Genomic DNA, 20,171 nt, shown 5'->3' on the forward strand with positions numbered 1-20,171 from the left:
TTCTGTCTATTCATCATCTTGTGTTAATCTGACTATGATCCCTTGGGATGGGATCTCTTTCTTTAAGGTTGACTGAAGTATTTTTTTTCCTTTTCACATGAAATTCTGAAGTTCGATTATCACATTTCTGAGTGTGTTATTTTTTTTTTAAGTTGTGACCTGTGGATTCCATTTTCACCTAGCCCTCTCATTCTAGTAGGTCCAGAATGTTTTATTTTCTGATTTCTTGATAAATATCTGAAGTTTTATGTTACTATGGTTTTCAGGGAACCAATTAATCTTTTATTATTTCTCCTTGGCAAATTGTTTTTGATAGTAGATTTCTCATACCGTCTTCATTTTTTATGAGTGTGCTTTGACTTTTCTCTATCATTTGCTACCGTATCATTGAATTTGAGAGTTCTGTGCTCCATTCTGTTTTTCACTATTCACTCTTAAGTAATGTTTTTTGGCTTCTAGGCTAAGCTATTTTCTCTTTAATGTTTGTTCTCAAGAGCTTTACTTTCATTTTCTAACTTGCTTCAACTTTTCTGTCATTTAATTAGTAGTCCTTGTAGTCCTTATGGGGAATCTGTTTCTTAAATAGATTCTACTGGTAATGATTGCAGTATTTTATTCTTTTGAGATTTCATCTCAGGGTTATTTCAGCTCATAAATTTTGGTATAGTAGTATAAGTTTTCTTCCATGTTAATTTCTTTAATCTTTCCATTCAAGCTTCACTTATGGATCTAGGGTGGATATAGAGAGTTTCAAGCAGTCGCAATGATTATGGCCCTGGATGAAGCAACTGAACCTGCATTCCTAGGCTCTGCCCAGTCCCCTCATCTCCATTCTTGGGTAAGGCTCTCTCCTTTGACATGGTACTGATTTAAGATGGTAAACTAGGGCCAGGCCCTGTCCTGTCTTGGAGCCTTGGATGAGGCTGTTCAACCTGTGCCCTGCTCCCTCCCTTAGCTCTATATAGAAATTGCAAGATAGATATATCCTCTTCCTGACCACTACCAAAGTCCTGGGAGGGGCAGACGAGAAGCATTTTCAGAGGTCTGGCTCCATTCTTAGACTGGGATGCTTGTCTTCTGACTCAAGGGGTCAGAGTATATGGTGGTTGAGGTCTCATGGGACATGAAGTCAACTCCATCTTCTTTCTTCACTCCTGCAGGGAGATATTGAGGCTGGGATATGGCTTTACTCCCTGAGTCCTTTGTATCCACTTCTATCACTTCTGGAGGAGTTAGAGATTAACATTCCTGAATGGGTATTTTGAATTAGGGATTTTAGTTCCTGGTGCCTGCCCTCTCCTACAGTTGTGGATGGGATGGGGTAGTAGAAAGAATGATGACTCCCCTTCATATTGGATCAGATAGGGATCTTACGGTAGGCTTCCTATGAATTTTTTTTTTGTTGGGACTAACTGGTGTTTTTCAACTTATTAACTTAACCACAATTAGGCATAGAAATAAGTCTTTCATCACAGGAAAAGTCAAAGTGACCACAATCAATAGCTTAGGGACATAAAGTTTGCATAGTTAGAATGCAAAACATGACACAGAGAAGTACACAAAGATGCCACTTTGTTAGAAAATGAACATAAATAAAATCTAATAGGAAAAGGGAATGTATTTGGCTAGAGGTGTCCCATTTTGACTTCTGAATTTCAAAGTGATCTCAAACTGTGAAGCTTAGATTGCATTAGTTCCTGGAAGCACATAAGAACTAGCTTGTAGCATAGAAGGTAAATGAAAAAAACTCAGGAGAATTTATTGGATATCAATAGCAACACTGCTATGAAATGAATGAAAATGAATCAGGAATACACAATTTAAATTTCTCTTAGAATACACATGGGGTTAAAAGTAACAGGAAAACTTTATTGGCAAAGTATATAGGTTGTGTACTGCCAAGTCTAAGTATGTTTTCTAAAACGGCTACAAATATTTGACAAACACAAATTGCAGTTGGGTTCACTTAGACACATTCTATAATTCTCATTATCTCATAGAGAGGGTATAGACAAGAGCTGGGGACAACGGGGAGGTGCTGCCTGCCTATGGAATTTTGATGATGTGCTAACACTGGTAAAAAGGAATGACTTTTCCTTAGAGACATCTCTAGCTGTATTCTCCATCTCATTTCCTGATCTTTTCTGTCTAATTAGGTCACGTAAGACCACATTCATTATGCCATTCTACTTCCTAACAAATTGTACTTAAAAATGTATTTTATACCACCTTCATCTCCAAACATATCTCCCCTCCAACTCCCTTTGCCAGAGGTGCATCCTTTGTAACAAAAGAAGAAAGGGGGAAAAGCAATGCAGCACAACTAACCAACACATCAACCAAGTCTAACAGTATATGTAATATGGCAATTTTTTCTTTCTTCTTGGGGTCTCTATGGGTCATTATAATTAGACATTATAATTCAGTTTTATTGTTGATAATGATATTTCTATTTACATTGTTTTGATGTAGTTTTGTGTTTGTTGATTTCCTGGTTCTGATTATTTGACTTTTTATCAGTTCATTTAAGTCTTTCTGTGCTTCTATGTGTCCTTCACATTTATCACTTCTTATAGTGAAGTAATATGACATAAAATTCACGTAACAGTTTTTCTGTTCTCTAAACAATACACATGTTCAAGAATGAAGGACAACAACCACACTTCTACTTTGTTTCTAATGATCTAAATTTCTAAAATAAAATATGATGGTGTGTGACTTAGTAGATATATCTTAAGTAGTTAGTGAAGCTTTTAGAAGTTAATTGACTTTTCTAGGGTTACAAAGCTACTAAGTCAGAGGTAGGATTTAAACCCAGGTCTTCATAACTGTATCAGACTACTTCTCACTTTGTTAATACAACTTATGCATACCGCCCCCCCCTCCACACATATCCATATATGTCTATTTATATGTATACATATGTATGTGTGTATATATATATATGTATATATATATATATATACACATATATAAAACATTTGGGTAGCTAAACATATATTTAACATATTATAGTTTGTTCAATTGTTTTCAGTCATGTCTACTTCTTCTGATCCCATTTGGGGTTTTCTTGGAAAAGATACTGGAGTGGTTTGCCATTTCCTTCTCTAGCTCATTTTACAGATGTGGAGACTGGGGCAAAGGTTGTGATCTGCCCAGGGTCACACAGCTAGGAAGTGTCTGAGGCCAGATTTGAACTCAGGAAGGTAAGTCTTCCTGACTCTAGGCCTGCCACTTTTTCTGCTGCAACTAGTTACACCATTATAATATATGGCATAATAAATATAAATAAATAATATCTCATATATACATATTTACTGAATTTCTTTTTTTTTGAAGGGGAGAAGGCAGAGAAATTAGGGTTAAGTGACTTGCCCAAGGTCACACAGCTAGGAAATGTATCACGTGTCTGAGATCGGATTTGAACTGAGGTTCTCCTGACTCCAGGGCTGGTGCTCTACTCACTGTGCCATCTAGCTGCCCCTGTACTGAATTTCTAATTGCAGTAAATATGCTGAGTTCAATCAATCAATATTTAGTAAATGTCTATTATGTGCTGGGTACTGTGCTAGTTGCTGCGTGTAGAAAGACAGAAATGAAACAGTCCCTGTATTCAAGGAGAATTATCTGTTTTTATGTCCACATAAAAGAATATATAAAACATATGTAAAATAAATACAATAGGAAGCGGTGCTTAAGCTGATTTCCACAGAAATCTCTTAAATCTGTTATGTTTTAAAAACATCAATACATTCAAAATAAAGGCAGCATTACCAATCCAATTAGGAGTTTGGAGAGTCTATAGGCACTTGCTGTCTCCTCTCATTTGAGTATTAATTTAAGAAATGAACATATTATGATGATGTGTGATTTTATAGTTTTACTGTTTAATATGTTTTTCCAATACTAAACTATTAGCTGAAAATAAAGCTATCAGAGAAAAAGAAGGGATGAAGATGGCCAGAAAGTGATTAAAAATTCCTCTAAGGCATTAGTTTCCTTCAAGAATTCAATCAAGAGGTTAATCACTATCCTTTTACAAAACTCTCATATTTAAATTTAGTCCCAGCTTCTTCAGTATATATTATATCTAGATAGATAGTTAGATAAATAGATAGATATGATATATAAAATTTCCTCTATTTTTTAAATCCTCAACAAAGATGGAGAAAAGATAATATCCATTTATATAAATGGTGATGCAATTAAGGGTGGGACACAACAGGTTAACCTTGATCTTTGTTTGTTTTAAAACGATCACATGGTACTTTTTCAGTTTTGTTTAGCGTGATGCCAGTCAAAATTGCAAAGTCTTGGGTAAGGAAAATGGACAAAATTTTAAAACAAATGTTCAATGACACTCTTTTATTTGGTTATTTCTTTCTATTTGGTCTAGTTGTTCAATTCCCTTATATTGAGGAGGCCCAATTATAAGCAATTATTATAACTCTGTTAATTTGTCTTCTTTGAATTCTTTAAAGAGTATTTTGTAATTGTATTGATGTAATCCTTGAATGTGTAGACTAACTCCCAGATAATTATTTATGCAACTTTCAGTTACTTTCTACTAACTTGTATATTAGCTCTATCTAGAAATTCTAATGGTTTTGTGAATTTATTTTGCATTATATTACTTATTGAAGCTACTGGTTTTCTCAAGGAATTTCTTGACCCTTTATTTGTGGCTTTATAAGCAATCCATTGTCATCTAGAAACTGGGATAGTTTTGCCTTCTCTTTGCGGTTATTTATCACTAGCAAATCTGGAGCTATTTCCAGCTGTGATAGGGAGAAGTATCTTTGTACCCACGTCCTATTTTTTTAACTGAGAAATCTTTTAGGGATTGTTTGTTGCAAATCATGCTAGATTTTTGGTTCAGAAATACATTTCAATAAAAACTAAAAATGGCTCCTCAATGCTTGTGCTGTATAGGATTTTAACATAAATGTTTGTTGTGCTTGGTCAAAGTTTTAGCTGCATCTATTCATATAATTTTGTTATTTTGTTTGTTTTTTATTTTAATATTACCAATAGGGTCATTATTTTCCCAACATGAACTCATCTTTGGGTTGCTGATAAAAATCCAATGTCATCATAATGAGTAATTTTTGGATATATTTATTTAATCCTTTTTGCTAATATTTTATTTAAACTATTTAAATGAATATTGATTTATTAGTTATATTAATCTATAGTTCCCTTTCTACATCTTATTTTTCCCGGTTTATATATCAGGAGTACATTTTTGTTACTAAAGGAATTTTGTAATTATTGATAATAATTTTAGAACCGTATGTGTTCATTGATCCTTAAACAGAGAAAGGATGTCCAGAATCTGCAATATACAACTACATGGTAGAAAAACTGAGAATTCAAAGGCATTGGATGATTAGCTACAAAAATACAAAATCATATTAACAGAACATAAAAGAGACCCTATACAGCTCTTCCAAATTTCAGTTCCCTTCAACTCTTAGAATCTCTGATTCATTGATTTATTCAAAAAATATGTGTTAATAGTTGATGCATATATCATCATGCATATAGTAGGTGAATAATGCTTTTTCTTGAGTGAAAAAAATCTTGCACAATAAGCATTTCTGCGGAGAATTTACAACAACCAGATAAAATCAAATTACTTTAACAATAAAACTAAGAGATCACATATTACAATATGACATATATTATGTACACTAGACAGTAAAAGAGGCCGAGTGGGATGGGGGACAGGGAACCAATCTCCTCAGGGCTTCTGAGATATGTTTGTCCTGATTCTGTCACATATTGTCCATGTGACCAACAAGTTGCCTTTCCTTCACATGTCCCAGGCAACTCTCTAAAGACTTCGACTTGCAAATTACCTAACATTAACATAGGAGCTCTGAGAGGGAGTTTCTTCACTGAGAGCTCCTAGATTAATGAAATCACATATCTTAAAAATAATAAGATGCAGCTTCTTTCTCCATCACTGCAAAAATCTGAAGAAAATTAAATGTAACAAATAACACTTTTGTTGTTTTTCAGGCATATTTGACTCTTCATGAGCCCATTTGGGATTTTGTTGGGAAAGATACTAGAGTGGTTTGCCATTTGCTTCTCCACCTCATTTTATAGATGAGGTTAACTGAGGCAAAGAAGGTTGAGTGACTTGCTGCAGTTATTAAGTGTCTGAGGTGAGATTTGAAGTCAGATCTTCCTGTCTCCAGGTCCAGTGCTCTACCCACTGTACCACCTAGAAGAATGACTTGTTGTAGGCCCAGGACAGGCTTATTTCTATCTAAATGCCATAAAAAGAGATGAACGATGACAACAATAAACAAAAACATAAATAATAAACAAACAAATAAATAAATAAACAAGCAAATAAACGACCAAATAAATGAATGAACAAATAAAGAGCTAAATAGTTAAATAGGTAAATAAATGAATGAACAAATACATAAATAAGTTAAGTTTTAAGGAGCCCAGATTCAGTGTAGATTTTGCAAGGAACCCATAGAAATCATGTTACAAGTCAACAGACTACAAAGAGTTAATCCATAATACTTAGGATGACACGATAAAGTAAGCAGAATAATACACCAGAATCTCATTATTCTTCATAAACCAACGGACAACAAATTTCCACACTACAGGTATGAACCCTAAAATGTCCTTGAGCATCCACTCAATTAAAACCGTACTAGAATCAGAGCACTATTACAGATGTGGAAGTCTGGCACATGCACAGAGTGTATCTGATGGTGTGTCTCCACATGGATGAAGATGGGCATCTCCCTTCTGGGAGTGTCTTGGTGGCCTTGAGGGGAAGTGATTCGGAGAGACTGTGTGTATGTCTAGATAATTATTTAGCTGGTTCTGTTCTGCCAGCCACATTATGATTGTGGCTCTTTGGCTTCAGGGGAATTCAAAAGACCTTAGTGGGCTCTGTTATGTTGCTCTCTCTTGGGTCAATCCTTTTGGCTTTTCTGTTTGTAGTTGAACTCTCACTCATAGTTCCTGGTGAGAGAGCCAAGCCATGATCTCCTGGCTTAGGGATTTCTTCCCTCTGAGGCCATGTTGGCATGATGAAATGGAACTCTGCATTTTCATTTGTTTTAAGTGAAGGGAATGGGGCCTCCATCACTGTGAATTCAAAAGATCTGGAGGGCACTTTGGTCTGTCAGCTCTCCAGAGCCTGGGTTTGCAGTCAATGTAGCATAGAAACTGTGAGGGGCAAGGCCCAACCTTTGGGACTGACCTTCCAGCTCCAGACTAGTGGCAGCTAAGAGGTGGATTAATGTGGGAGAACTTGGAAATGAACTTGGGGAGATCAGTGCTATCTAGATAGAAACAACTTCTCCCAGAGACTGAAATGCTATAAGGAAGAATATGACTCTAAGGAATTGGGGAAAATATCTGTACATCTGTTCCTGCTTTATCTTCAAAGTAAATATTCCTTTGTAAAAGCTAATTGGTGTTAATTGGTTAAATGGTATTGGGATGCTAATAATTTCTCCTAACACTAGGGAGAACCACCTGTGGAGGCTCAATCTGATGGGAGTAGAGAAAGGATAACCCAACCCTTTATAGTTACCTCTTGGAAATTTGATGACCAGGTATAGTAACCTGGCCCTGAGAAAGGGCAGCCAGAGCATTCAGGCTACAGGCCTAAAATTGTCTGCATATAACATTGCCCCACAAATTTCAAGTATGACTTTTTGAGAGATATCACCATACCAAACATTCATATCCTCTGAAATCCAGGAAATGGAAAGCTCTCAGTATAGAGATGTGGTGGAAAGAAATCAAAACCATATGTGAGGGGCAGCGAGGTGATGCAGTGAGTAGAACACCGACCCTGGAGTCAGGAGGACCTAAGTTCAAATCTGGCCTCAGCCATTTGACACACTTACGAGCTGTGTGACCTTGGGCAAGTCACTTAACTCCAATTGTCCTGCCTTTCCCCCCTCAAAATAACAAAAACAAAAACAACAACAGCATATGTGAACAGAAGAAACTACCTACCATTTCCATGTCCTATCTTAGCCCAGCCTTATATTTTTTTTAGCAGGCATAGTTCAATTTATTTGTTTGTAAAAAACATCTATGTGGCTGCCATAGCTGCTGCCTGGGTCCTCTGGACAGACACTCGAGTGTGAGTCTTCACAAGATGGTCGGCGAATTCCTGATAGGGAGACTTAGTGAACACAGTCTCCTTCCACAGGTCTGGGCTTAGATAGCTGTATGTTTTGGAGGTGGCATCAAATATAGCTTTAGCAAAGTTGCCCAGAGTGGCAGTACAGCCTCTTGCAGAAGTCTAGCAGTCATCAATTCCAGCCATCATCAGAACTTCTTAGGCACAGGAGCTGAGACAATGCCAGTACCTCTAGGAGTGGGGATCAGGCGTACCAGAACCAATCCACATCGCCCAGTGACCTTGCAGGGCACTGTGTGAGGCTTGCCAATCTTGTTCCTCCAGTAGCCACGTCTCACAGGAACAATGGACAGCTTGTCCAGAAGGATAGCATCAGGAATAGCTGTGGCCACTTCCTTGGAGCACTTGACACCCGGACCAACATGGCCATTGTAGTCACCGATGGCCAGAAAAGCCTTGAACCTAGTATGTTGCCCAGCTCTAGTTTGCTTCTGAACAGGCATGATCTTCAGAACCTCATCTTTCAATGAAGATCCCAGGAAGAAATCTATGATCTCAGACTCCTTGATAGGGGGTGAGAAAATCTAGGTCTCTTCCAAAGACTTGATCTTCATGTCCTTGACTAGGTGGCCCAGCTTAGTGACAGGAACCCACTCCTTGTCTTCAGCCTTTCCACCCTGGGCTCTGCGGCCCCGGCCTCAACCTCGGCCCGCACTGCCGAAGCCACTGCGGAAGCCACCCCGACCTCCGACTCCAGGGCCCCCGGGGCCTCCCGCACCTCCTGCAGCACCGGTGTCGTCCGCCATTTGGTGTTCACTAGAAGTAGAAGCAACCCAGCCTTATATTTCAGCATTAGGGACAGCTCAGTGGCCTGGAGTCAGGAAGACTTGAGTTTCAAATCTGGCTTCAGAAACTGTATGACCCTGGACAAGTCACTTAACTTCTGTTTGCCTCAGTTTCCCCAACTGTAAAATGGGGATAATAACAGCATCTACCTCACGGAGTTGTTGTGAAGATCTACTGAGATAACACTTGTAAAGTGTTTAACACAGTGCCTAGCACATAGCAGATGTTTAATAAATGCTTATTCTCTCCCTCCGTTCTCATCTGCTTCTAGAGTTGTCCTGAGGAGCTTTCAGTGAGTCTTTAGAAGATAAGGCTGTGTCACAGAACTTTCAATATGTTACAAAAAATCAATTGTTTTATCCATAGTGCACCACATGTTAAACAAGTTGTGAATCCAATTTACAGATAGATCAATGTGAAGAAAAGAAAAAATAAGTGCATTTAAATTCTTTAGCAGAATCCTGACTGACGCTGCTCTGGCAATAAGTGTATGTTATTACTTCTTCATGCCATTTGGTTTTCTGTTTTTCTCCCTTTGGGGGACATGGAGGAAAGCTGATGGCCACACATGATATAATTTTGGTCTCCTGTGTTACTAAAGCTAACTCACACCACATAACAGTATCAGTCCTATCATTGTCTCAGGCAGTGTACAGTCCAAATGCTAATAATGTGGAGCAGGGCACCTTGTAGTTTTCTTCTTCCCTATTCTATTCCCTTGCGAAAGACAGATGTGTTGTGTCTAATTATTCACTGATTGGTATCGGGAGATACATTAACATAATTGGCACATTTGTTCTAATTAACAGAGGGAAACTGCCACATGCCACCCAACATGAAAAGGGAGTCCAGGAAAAATCTGCAGGAAAAGTCAAAACTGGTCTCCATCAATTCAGAATACTTTGAACGGAGCACACCAGTGATGGGGCAAAAAAAGTGTCCCAAAGATCATTGCTTCTTAAGAGCAGAATAATCAGATGAGACTATATTAATCAAACAAGTAATTATATAAATGTGGAAAGCTGGTATGAGCCAACTGTCAAATGCACAGGCAGCCAAGCCAAGCTAGTAGGAGTATTAACTAGAAGCTAAAACTTCTTGCCAAGCTCTACTGCTTTAGTAAGTATAGGGATTAACCTGAATCATTTGATGTCTTTTAACAATGCACACTAGACAGATCTAAAAGATACTCATGGCTAATATACTTCATTAAGCCATGTGTCCCCCTATAGCCTCTCAGTAGATGGTGCAACCTTCAACATTCTAGGACCATTTTTATCATCTTGCTTCTGACCAACTGGCAACATGTGTTTTGAGGGGTTTAATGGTTTCTCATTGCCCAAGTATTTCTTTTTTAGAGAATGAAAATGGACACACTCCATTCACAATGATTTAATAGCAAATACAGACTTTTTAAAGGATAAAAAGCAAAAATACACTTGTCACATTTAATAAGAAAGATCGTGGCACAGAGAGAAGTGGGGGTCCCTAAGCATATCCTGGGGTCCTGTTGTGCTAAGTTCTCTCCCACCTCTTTAAGAAATAGGTAGAAGTATTATGATGTGAATAATATTATTGCATTTTTCAGATATAAAAGCACTCTCACTTCAACCACTATCCATTGGATCCTGGAATTCTTTCACGACCAGCGGCACTAAATGTATTTTTAAGTTTTAAAAAATAATGGTCTGTAAGCAGCTTGAAATTACATCTCCAGGAGACTGTCAAAAAAAAAAATAAGGTTGGGAATGAGATGGCAAGTGAAAACTTCAACGACATTTTGCTTGGTTCTTGTTACATTTGTCTGAGCTGCCAAAAGAACGGATTTGTTTTCTTGCTGAGGAAACACTCCCTTAATTGCACATATGTCCAAATTTATTGCTTTGGAGAACTAAATCTCTATACACCGTGGGAACTAACTTGTCCTTAAACTCCACAACTTCAACTGCAAAGCATTAAGTTATTCAATTAGGAGATCAACATTCATTTTAAAATATCATTCAATCTCAACAACATTTTTTAATGTACCTAATATATGTAAAGCAGTGGAGATATTTATGCTCTTGTCTTTAAAAGTAGACGATTTCATAGGTAGAGGAAACTTTCCCTTATCGATTAAGATGAGCACTGTGGAGAGATCCAATGACTTGTCTAAGGTCACATAGCCGATATTTGTCAGGGCCTGAAAGTGCACGCATTTATTCCTGATTTTAAGGCCAGTTGCCTCTATCCCCTACACAACACAATCAATCACAAAGCATTTATTAAGTGCCTGCTATGTACCATGCAGTGTTGGCTCCTGGAGATATAAAGACAAAAAAGAAACATTTCCTGCCCCCAATGAGTTAATGTTTTCTTGAGACACACACTGAGCAAATTTATATAAAACGTATCAAAAACTAGTCAAAAACATGCATTTATTAAGCACCTACTATATGCCAAGAACTCTTCTAGGATATAGCCCCACTTGGAGCTCTCATTGTGTTGGAGGATAAAAACTACACTAAAACTTTTGAGAAGCTGTGTATATAAATTCCATATAAATTGATCAAGGGGTCACTTGTTTTTGAGGAGGTCAGGAAAGGTTTCACGTACTTAAACTGAACTTTGAAGGAAACAAGGACTTTTAAGAGGCAAAGCCATGACAAGAATGCAGGAGTCAGATTCATAAGAGGAGGACCTAGAGAGGAGAACATATGCAGGAGGTAAAGGTGGTCAAGAGAACCAAATATAACAAAAAAGTCAAGAAGAATTCATATTGAGGAAAGGCAATTAGATTCAGCAGTAAGAAGATCCCTGGAAATGTTGGGTGGATGGAGTATTTTCAGTTGGGCAATGAGGGTTGAAAGCTAGACTGCAAAAAGTTTAGATAGACCGAGGGGAGAAGAAGTAGGAGCACTAGGGGAGAGGAGAAATTTTTAAAGAACCTGAGAAAGCAGGAGGAGGAACAGAAGATGATAGTTAATGTGAATGGAAGGTTCAAGTGAATATTTTTCAAAGTGGAGGAGACATGGGCGTATGTACACGCAACAAAGAAGGAAGCATAGATAAAAAGAGATTAGAAAGATAAAGGGAATGATAGTGGGGGCAGTCTGCTGGTGAAAAGAGGAGAGGATGGGAACAAGCCACATATAGGAAGATTGGTCATAGTGAGAATACCCATCCCTTCATCAGAGATGAGGAGTAGATAATGGAGGTTAGTATGTGGGGAATATGAGGTGAGAAGATGGAGAGCAGGATGACGTAACAATTTGGCTAGCAGCTGGTGTGGTTGTATAAGACCAACAACACCAACACACAGAAGGGCTGCCAACACAGGTTCTTTGATCTGCTTTTCTAAGGAAAGCAACTTTAAGGGGTTAACAATCTCACTTTAATCAAACATACATACATCATTCACTTAGTTCAGGGGGAAAATCTATCACCCTGTACTTCCGAGTAAGTACAAACAAATTACAAGCATACATTATATAAACAGAGCAAATAAACACTAATCAGCAGGCAGCCTTCTAGCTGTCTGTTCAAGTAACACATAGTTACTAAAGAAGCACCAACATCTGGGTTTTTTCAAAGCTGCTGGTGGGGCACTCTTAACAATGGCTGCCCAGAGTCAAGTCAAATCAGGGAACACTCTTCCAATGAGTGAGAGGCCCAAACAAAATGCTAACCTCTGAGTTTATATACCCTTCTTAGGGCCTGAAGACTTCATACCTAATCAGCAAAAGGGTGGGGGCCTGGGGCTTAGTACCTAGCAAGACAAGCAATGGCATTTGATTATTTTAGCATTCTGAAAGAGAAAACAGTAAAAAAAAAAAAGTCCCACCCTAATTACAATAGAGATGAGCTTGCAGCAGGTGACTTAATTTTCACAGTAAAGCATGAGGTGAGGTTCTGGCTGAGAGGTAGGGTTAAAGGAATGCCTTGGAAAGTATGAAGAGAGAACATCAAAGGTCAGCTTTGTGGTAAGTGGGATAGAAAGTCAATTAATAGTTGTGGCAGGCCTGGAGTAAGGAAGACTCATCTTCTTGAGTTCAAATCTGGCCTTAGATACTTCCTAGCTGTGTGAGCCTGGGCAGTCACTTAACCCTGTTTGTCTCGATTTTCTCATCTGTAAAATGAGCTGAAGAAGGAAATGGCAAACTGTGCCAGTATCTTTGCCAAAAAAAAACCCCAAATGGGGTCAGTGAAGAGTCAAGTTTTCATGACTGGAAAATGACTAATCAACAATATAATGGTTGCCTTGCTGTAGTGATGGCACAACTGAGATTAGATCACATAACTATGTACTGGATCTTCTCAGCATAGTTTCATGACTTCCTTCAGTTCTGTTCAACAGCATATGAGAAAGAACAAAGGAGGAAGATGGTGGGAATAATCCAGGGTTCATATGAGCTGTGCTGAGTCAACAAGGGATTTAAAAGTAGAAGATGATATAGAATTCACTAGTTCATGAGGGAATCGAATTTGGGAAAAAGTGTCTCCAGATCAGGGAAGGTACTGATAAGTGGAAACCAAAATGATGAAGAACAGATTTAGAAATAGTGAGGCACAGAGAGAGATATAAAGATAGATTATGATGGAATGAATAAGTTTCAGGGTTATTGAACATGTAAGGGAAAAGTATTACCATCCTTTTGTGTATTTGTGGTAGAAAAAGGAGTAGCTCATGTGAGTGTAATGGATTGAGAAATGGGAGCTAAGGAACAGCAACATGTCTGATGACTCCCCAAATGTGACAGTGGGTATTTGAACGAAGGAGACTGTGAGCTTGGTACTGAATTTATTGAAAAAGGAGGGAGAATGTCCTGGGGGAGTCTGTAGATAAAAGTGAGCAGGATCTGGATTGCGTGATCAATTTAGATAGTGTGAATTTCCGCAGTGGAGTGGTTGCCAAGTGATAATAGTAGAAGAGTCTGGAATTAGTTATGGGGAACATGGAGTATTCTGACTCTCCCTCTATGACAACTGAGTTGGGATGCATAAGAGATGTGTGAGCAACACTAGAAAGGTAAGTTAGAGGTGCAGCATCATAGAGAGGGAGCCAGGAGTAAGTCAATGCCAGAAGAAGGAAAGAGTAAAAAGTGAGGAGGTTTAAAATAGAAGGAAATGTGTTAATTTCCAACACTAAGAATGGTGCCTGGCACATAGCAGGTGATTAATAAATGCTGGTTAACTAACTGATTATCAAGTACAAAGTCAAGTAGATCTAGTATGAGATATTTTGTGTGATAGGGTGGGGTAGGATTGAAGTGGATGAGGAGAGAAGAGGCATCAGGGACCGGGAAGTGGAGATATTCTTGGCAGTTCTGTATCACTGGGATGGGAAGATTTAAAAGGGACAGAAAGGTACTAACCAACAGGGAATAGAAGAAGACTATGGAAGGGATTCTTGCCACTGAAGGCAGATTAGAAGGTTTAAGATCTTGCACTGGTCAGGTAATATTTGACAATTAGTTAATTGTCTGAGACTCTGTTACAGAAGAGTTGCCAATATGCATGGGTGAAAGAAGTTTCTATGTTTGGAGTTCCTGATACAGTTGAAATAATGGATCCAGAACTGAAAGGGAAGAGAACACTCAAAACCCAACCATAGAACCAATGATCTCACAATTAAAAATTCCTCATTCTTGTAAGAAGTTCCTACTGAGAGCACTAGGCAATGAGAAGCAATATTTTCCTCCAAATCAGTATTCAGGTTGATCTTTTTTATTTTTCTCCATAAACCTCTTTGGTCTGCAGAGCATGCAAAATGCTGCCACAATACACCTGCATGGAAATTTAAGCACCTGGAGTTCCAATTAAGAGATAACAGCAGCAAAGCATGAAGCACCCTGATGACACAAAGCAAACGGCAGTCATATTAATAATCAATTAGATGGAGGTGACCACTTGATGCCAAATATTTGGAAATCTCCTGCTGCTGCTACCAGCTTTTTATCCCCTGGCAGCATCAGTTGAAAAGAGTCTGTTCCACGTTTACCTAGAGTCAGCAAAATAATTTATTTCTTTCCACTCCACCCATATTTTTCCCACTTGCTAATTAAAGATGCAAATGTTGATAAATATGATGAAGGTTTCTAAACACAACTGGGTCACTATGTTGTACACTGTTCTCTGTTCTTCCAATTAAACTCCTATGAGAGACAGTTCAATTATAATTAGAGAGGCAATTATCCCCCTGTTAAAGGTGTGACAAATCGCACATTTTCAATTAAAATTTAGTTTTGTTTCTTATGCCATATTAACTAATTTTAAATCCATTGATGTTTTGATCTCTGACCTATATAAAAGAGACAATTAGGTGAAACTCTGTATTCTGAGTGGTTGTTTTTTTTTTTCCTCCTGGCTCACCATGTGATCTGAACATTTTTGTTTTATCTATGGCATGAGCAACAATGAGCAGAACAGCTTCACAGCAGACCACTCTGCTTTTCTGGAAGTAAAGTATGTAGCTAAATTAATTCCTTTACTTCCTAGAGAAACTGCGGAAGTGGATCTATGAAAAGTGAAGAGGATATATCACTAGAGTGAAGGATGGGACCTGGATCCTTGACTCTAGATTATAGAGATTTATTTAAGAATTTCTGTTTAGTTCTTTTGTTTGTGTTGAGATTGGGTTACCTTATCTTGCCCAGGTTGGAACTGAAGCAACCACTCATGGACTTGATCTAAGTGGTAAATGGCATAGGAGTTTTGACCTGCTCCTTTTCTGCCCTGGGCTGGTTGACCTTCCTTAGGCAGCTGGTGCCCTCCCCCTACTCTCAAAGGGATCACTATATTGGGAGGGACTATATTAGAGGGGACCCTAGATCAGCTTTAGACCTTCTGCAGCTCAGAACTCCCATGCTCAAGAGATCTGCCAGCCTCAGCCTCCCACAGTAACAGGGAGAGCAGGTGTATGCCTCCACACTTAACAATTTAAATAATTATAGGAGACATGAATTAAAATAATTTAAGAGCCATTATTTATTCTTTCGCATATTTGTTCCAATTTTTCACCTCTCTTTGTGAAACATACCTAGCATCAATGAGGTTTTGTATAACTGGTTTTGGTCAGCATTTGTTAAAAGAAGACTGCATAAATTATTCTCTTAATGTCTTGTTCTTCATCTCAAGTTTACATGGGAAGGTGTTTATCTCATAAATACTGAATTCTCTTTCTTCATAATGATAACTCACATTTATGTAATGATTATAATAGCTAATATTTACATACCCCTTCAAGGTTTGCAAAACACTTTTCTCATAACAACTTTGAAGTTGGTAGGACAAATATCATTTTCACCATATTAGAGCCGAAGGTATTGAGGCTATGGAAGGTTAAGTGACTTTTGCTATGATCATAAGCTAGTAAGTGTCAAAGGAAGTGGTCAGACCCAAGGTCTGTGATAGTAAACTACACTTGGCAAGAGAAGTCCTAGTTGCTGGTAACTAGCTGGCAGCAAGCCCTGTTCATGTTACACCATTGGCATGCTCATTCTCAGCCTGAGGCTTTTACACTCAGGTGACCAATGCTACATCATTATTTTCACAAGAATATTCAGAGAACAGATTCGAGGAGTGGGGTGGGGGACTGATGGAGAGGAAGTGTGTCTTGCCCTTATCTGGGGATATAAATAATGTCAACTAGCAAGAAATCCACTTGTCCTGGTTCTTGCTCCCTCCACTCCTACATTCTCTTTCCTTTGGCTTCAAAAGGAGAGGAGCCAGCAGTGGTTTAGAAGAATGGATTTAGTCCAAAGTCGCTACTGAGGAGTAACAAAGTTGAAGTTTATTGTGTTTTAGATGCTATTGCTTTTGCAACCAGTGGATAGAAATGGACAATGATCACTGTGAAAATACATGAAGAGGACAGGTACTCTATCAAGACAGGCTGAGATGTGAGAGGAATACCAGAAAAACCGTGCAATGTCACCTTCAAGGTATTTCTCTTCTTGAACAATTAATAAAAATACCTGTAGGAGTGTTGCCATGTGTTTTCCATGTGACATGTTCAATTTCAAATGTTAACCACAAACAAAGCTTCAGATTGGTGTGGGGTTTGTAGATATGTTGGAAAGGCCATTTTAAAATTAGGATTATTAATTGAAATTAGAATAGTAATTAATTAATTATTAATTAAAATTAGCATATTAATTCTTCAAAGTCTTTTTAGTTTGACTGTGAGCTTCTTGTGGGTAGGAAATGGGGTTTTGCCTTTCCTTGTAACCCTGTAGCACTCTATAACAGTGCCTGGCCCATAGTAAAATGCTAGTTGATTGACTGAAAAGTATGTCCCTACTCTTCTTTTATTCTTACCTCCATATAAGCTAAGAAGTTATATGTTCATCTAACTCAATTTAATGAGCATTTAAAAAGCATCTGCTGGAAGGGTAAGCAGTAAAAGTATGCCACCCCGCCCCACCCCCAATGAATCAGCCACTGCTCCTTAAAAAAGCTTATAATCTATACACAATTCAGGATAGGCTTTCCCATTCTACTGCTTCTTGACTTCTTGGGGAGTTGGTTATATACCCATATCTACCTTGTGTCAAATAGAAAAGAGAATTGATACTGAAGCATATGATATCAAAGGTCGTTAACAGAAGCCAAAATAAAATAGTAAAGAAAATCAAAGACCACTGACAACAACTGAGGGTTAGTAGAAACATTTATGAAAGAATTTTTAAAGTGTAAGCATTTTTAGAACTTAATATTCTAAGTAGTCTTAATCACTGAATGTGTTAAATTTATCCAATAAAAGCATGTACCTTAAAAATAAAACAATGAAAATACAATGATAATAAGTGCAATGAAGATGGAGAAAAAATAACAGATCTTTGTGATGCTGGAAGATAGTGCAGATTGAATGCATTAGATATTCATTGGCCTGCAAAGGGATGGAGGGGAAAATGTCACTGAATATCCAGAAAGAATGGAAGCTGTGTGTTTTCTCTCCACCTATAAAAGTATTTATATGATTTTGATGTACTAAAGGTCATTCAGCAATGAAAAAACAATATATTTTGAGAACCTATTATGTGCCTCACTGGAATATTTTCTCACTCTGGAATATTTGTTTAAAAAAAAAAGGCTCAATCATCCCTTGCGTCTTTTGGCCCAACAGCTGCTCTTCTAGAAGATTCTGTAACTTTTTGGCTTTGGCTTCAGAGAACCTTAATTCAAATAATTTCTCTGCTTGTCAAGTCACTTAACCTCTCTGGGTCTTAGTTTTCTTATCTAAAAAAATGAGGGGCTTGGATTAAAGTCCTTTGCAGCTGCAAATCTATGGGCAAGAGTTATACTTCTGTTTAACAATGCTTTTGTACTTTAAGAATATTCTTCAAACAAATAAATGAAGTATTAAACAAAGAATACATCCATCTCTAAATTAAAGTAATCATGTAATCCTTCAACCTACCAAGTTACCCTTCATCTTTTTCCTTTTTTAATTTATCTCACCCTCATGAGCAAATGGCAGTAATAAAGGGTCACATTAAGATATTCATTAGCCTCTGGTCTTTGTGATTATAATAGTGTTGAAAAGAGTCTACACAGAAGCTGTCTTAGGCTGCTAGCCAGTATGTGTGCTTGATCTCTCTTCTGACTTCAAAAAGGAAAAAGAAAAACACATTAAGAATAGTTCTTTTTAGTGTCAAATGGGTATATGATTTTTGAGCTTGCCCAGCGTTAATTGGTCTCTTCCCCGACGATGGTACAAATAAAATTCACAGCCAATTAGCTTGCAGTCATGAATCTTTACTACTTGACAAAGTATACTACTCTGTTATGGAGCTTAGAAAAGATGTGTAATTATTAGGATCTCTTCTCACTGGAGATTTTTGCTGAGATCAGTTCACTTTGACATACATTGAGCTGCAATCATGTATCTATAGATATACATGCTATTTCCATGACATATTTAGGTTTCTAATATAGTATAATGGAAGAGCCTTACATTAGACTTAAAAAAATACAAATAAGGAGACAGATGTAGCTACAGAAACACCTGCAGATGAAATATCCATGGAGATAAGTATTGCCTTCCTACTAATCAGATTAAATCATACTGTTGATCTCACTGCCAAGGCATGGGTTTTTCACTGTTTGATGGAATAACTGTAACCATGGCTAAGTCTCAGATCTGAGAGGAATACCAGAAACACTTTGCAATGTCACCTTCGAGGTATTTCTCTTCTTGAAAAGGTAATAATACCTGTAAGAATGTTGCTATGCATTTTCCATGTGACATGTTCAGTTGCAAATGTCAGCCCTAAACCAAAACTTCAGATTGGTGTGGGGTTCCTAGATAATTTATTGATCCTTTTCTTTTAAGTGAAATCAATCTTCACTTCCTAATATGGAAAAGGGGGTGGAGTCACGGAGTTAGTGCTTTGTTAATTGTTAATTCTTTGTTCTCTGAAAATGGAAATGTTCTCAGAAGCCCTAACCTCTTGCCTAATAGGGAGCTAACACTTAATGCTTTTGATAAATCATTCTAAGTTGGTCTCAACTTATTAGTACTTAGAAATGATCTCTTTTATACTGTAGAGAGGAAATAAAAGTCACTGAAAATAATAAACTTTCAAGTAATGCAATGCTACTAGCAGTTTGCAAGTTAACTGCTAATTTACTAATCAGCAAATGAATTTAGAATCCTTTGTTCTGGTGACCTGGTGAATGTCTTAGTCTAGAGGTCATTAACTGAGATAAGAGACTAAACTTTCAATACAGTAGGTTTTTTTTTTTTCCCTTTATGGTCTGAAAGGACTGAGTTGTAAGATTTTAAATGACCAATTAGCATAACAAATGCTGGAAGATTGATTTTGCTCACTGTCCAGCTCATGGTTTGGGAAGCCATTTATCAGACTTCCCAGGAGTATGATACTAAGCAATAGCATGTGTAAACACGTCTACATATGGAAAAAGCCCTTTTGGTTGTTAAAGATAACTAGGAGAAGGATTTGATTTGGAATGATTTATTGATAGGTGGTCAGAAGGTTTTTGTATGTCAAACTTCTTTCATTATAGCAGAAATAAACATATGCAATAAATGTTAGTCTAAACTTGCCCAAGTTAAAAAGGTAACACCTACACACACATATATCAGGTAATTCCTTGCCCCAAACAAGTGTCTGCTATCATGTAGACATGGCCCTTGTGAGTTTGGGTGTAGTCAGGATAAAATCATGAAAATATTCAGAAGAAT

The 20,171-nt window shown here is 37.7% G+C and overlaps 1 protein-coding gene across 1 annotated transcript in view; it reads right to left on the bottom strand.

Annotated features, from left to right (window-relative positions):
• UNC5C (unc-5 netrin receptor C) overlaps positions 1-20,171 on the bottom strand; it is a 438,193-nt gene that overhangs the window by 97,025 nt on the left and 320,997 nt on the right. The window lies entirely within an intron of this gene.

The sequence above is a fragment of the Trichosurus vulpecula genome, chromosome 6 (assembly GCF_011100635.1).
Source record: "Trichosurus vulpecula isolate mTriVul1 chromosome 6, mTriVul1.pri, whole genome shotgun sequence".
Lineage (NCBI taxonomy): Eukaryota > Metazoa > Chordata > Mammalia > Diprotodontia > Phalangeridae > Trichosurus > Trichosurus vulpecula.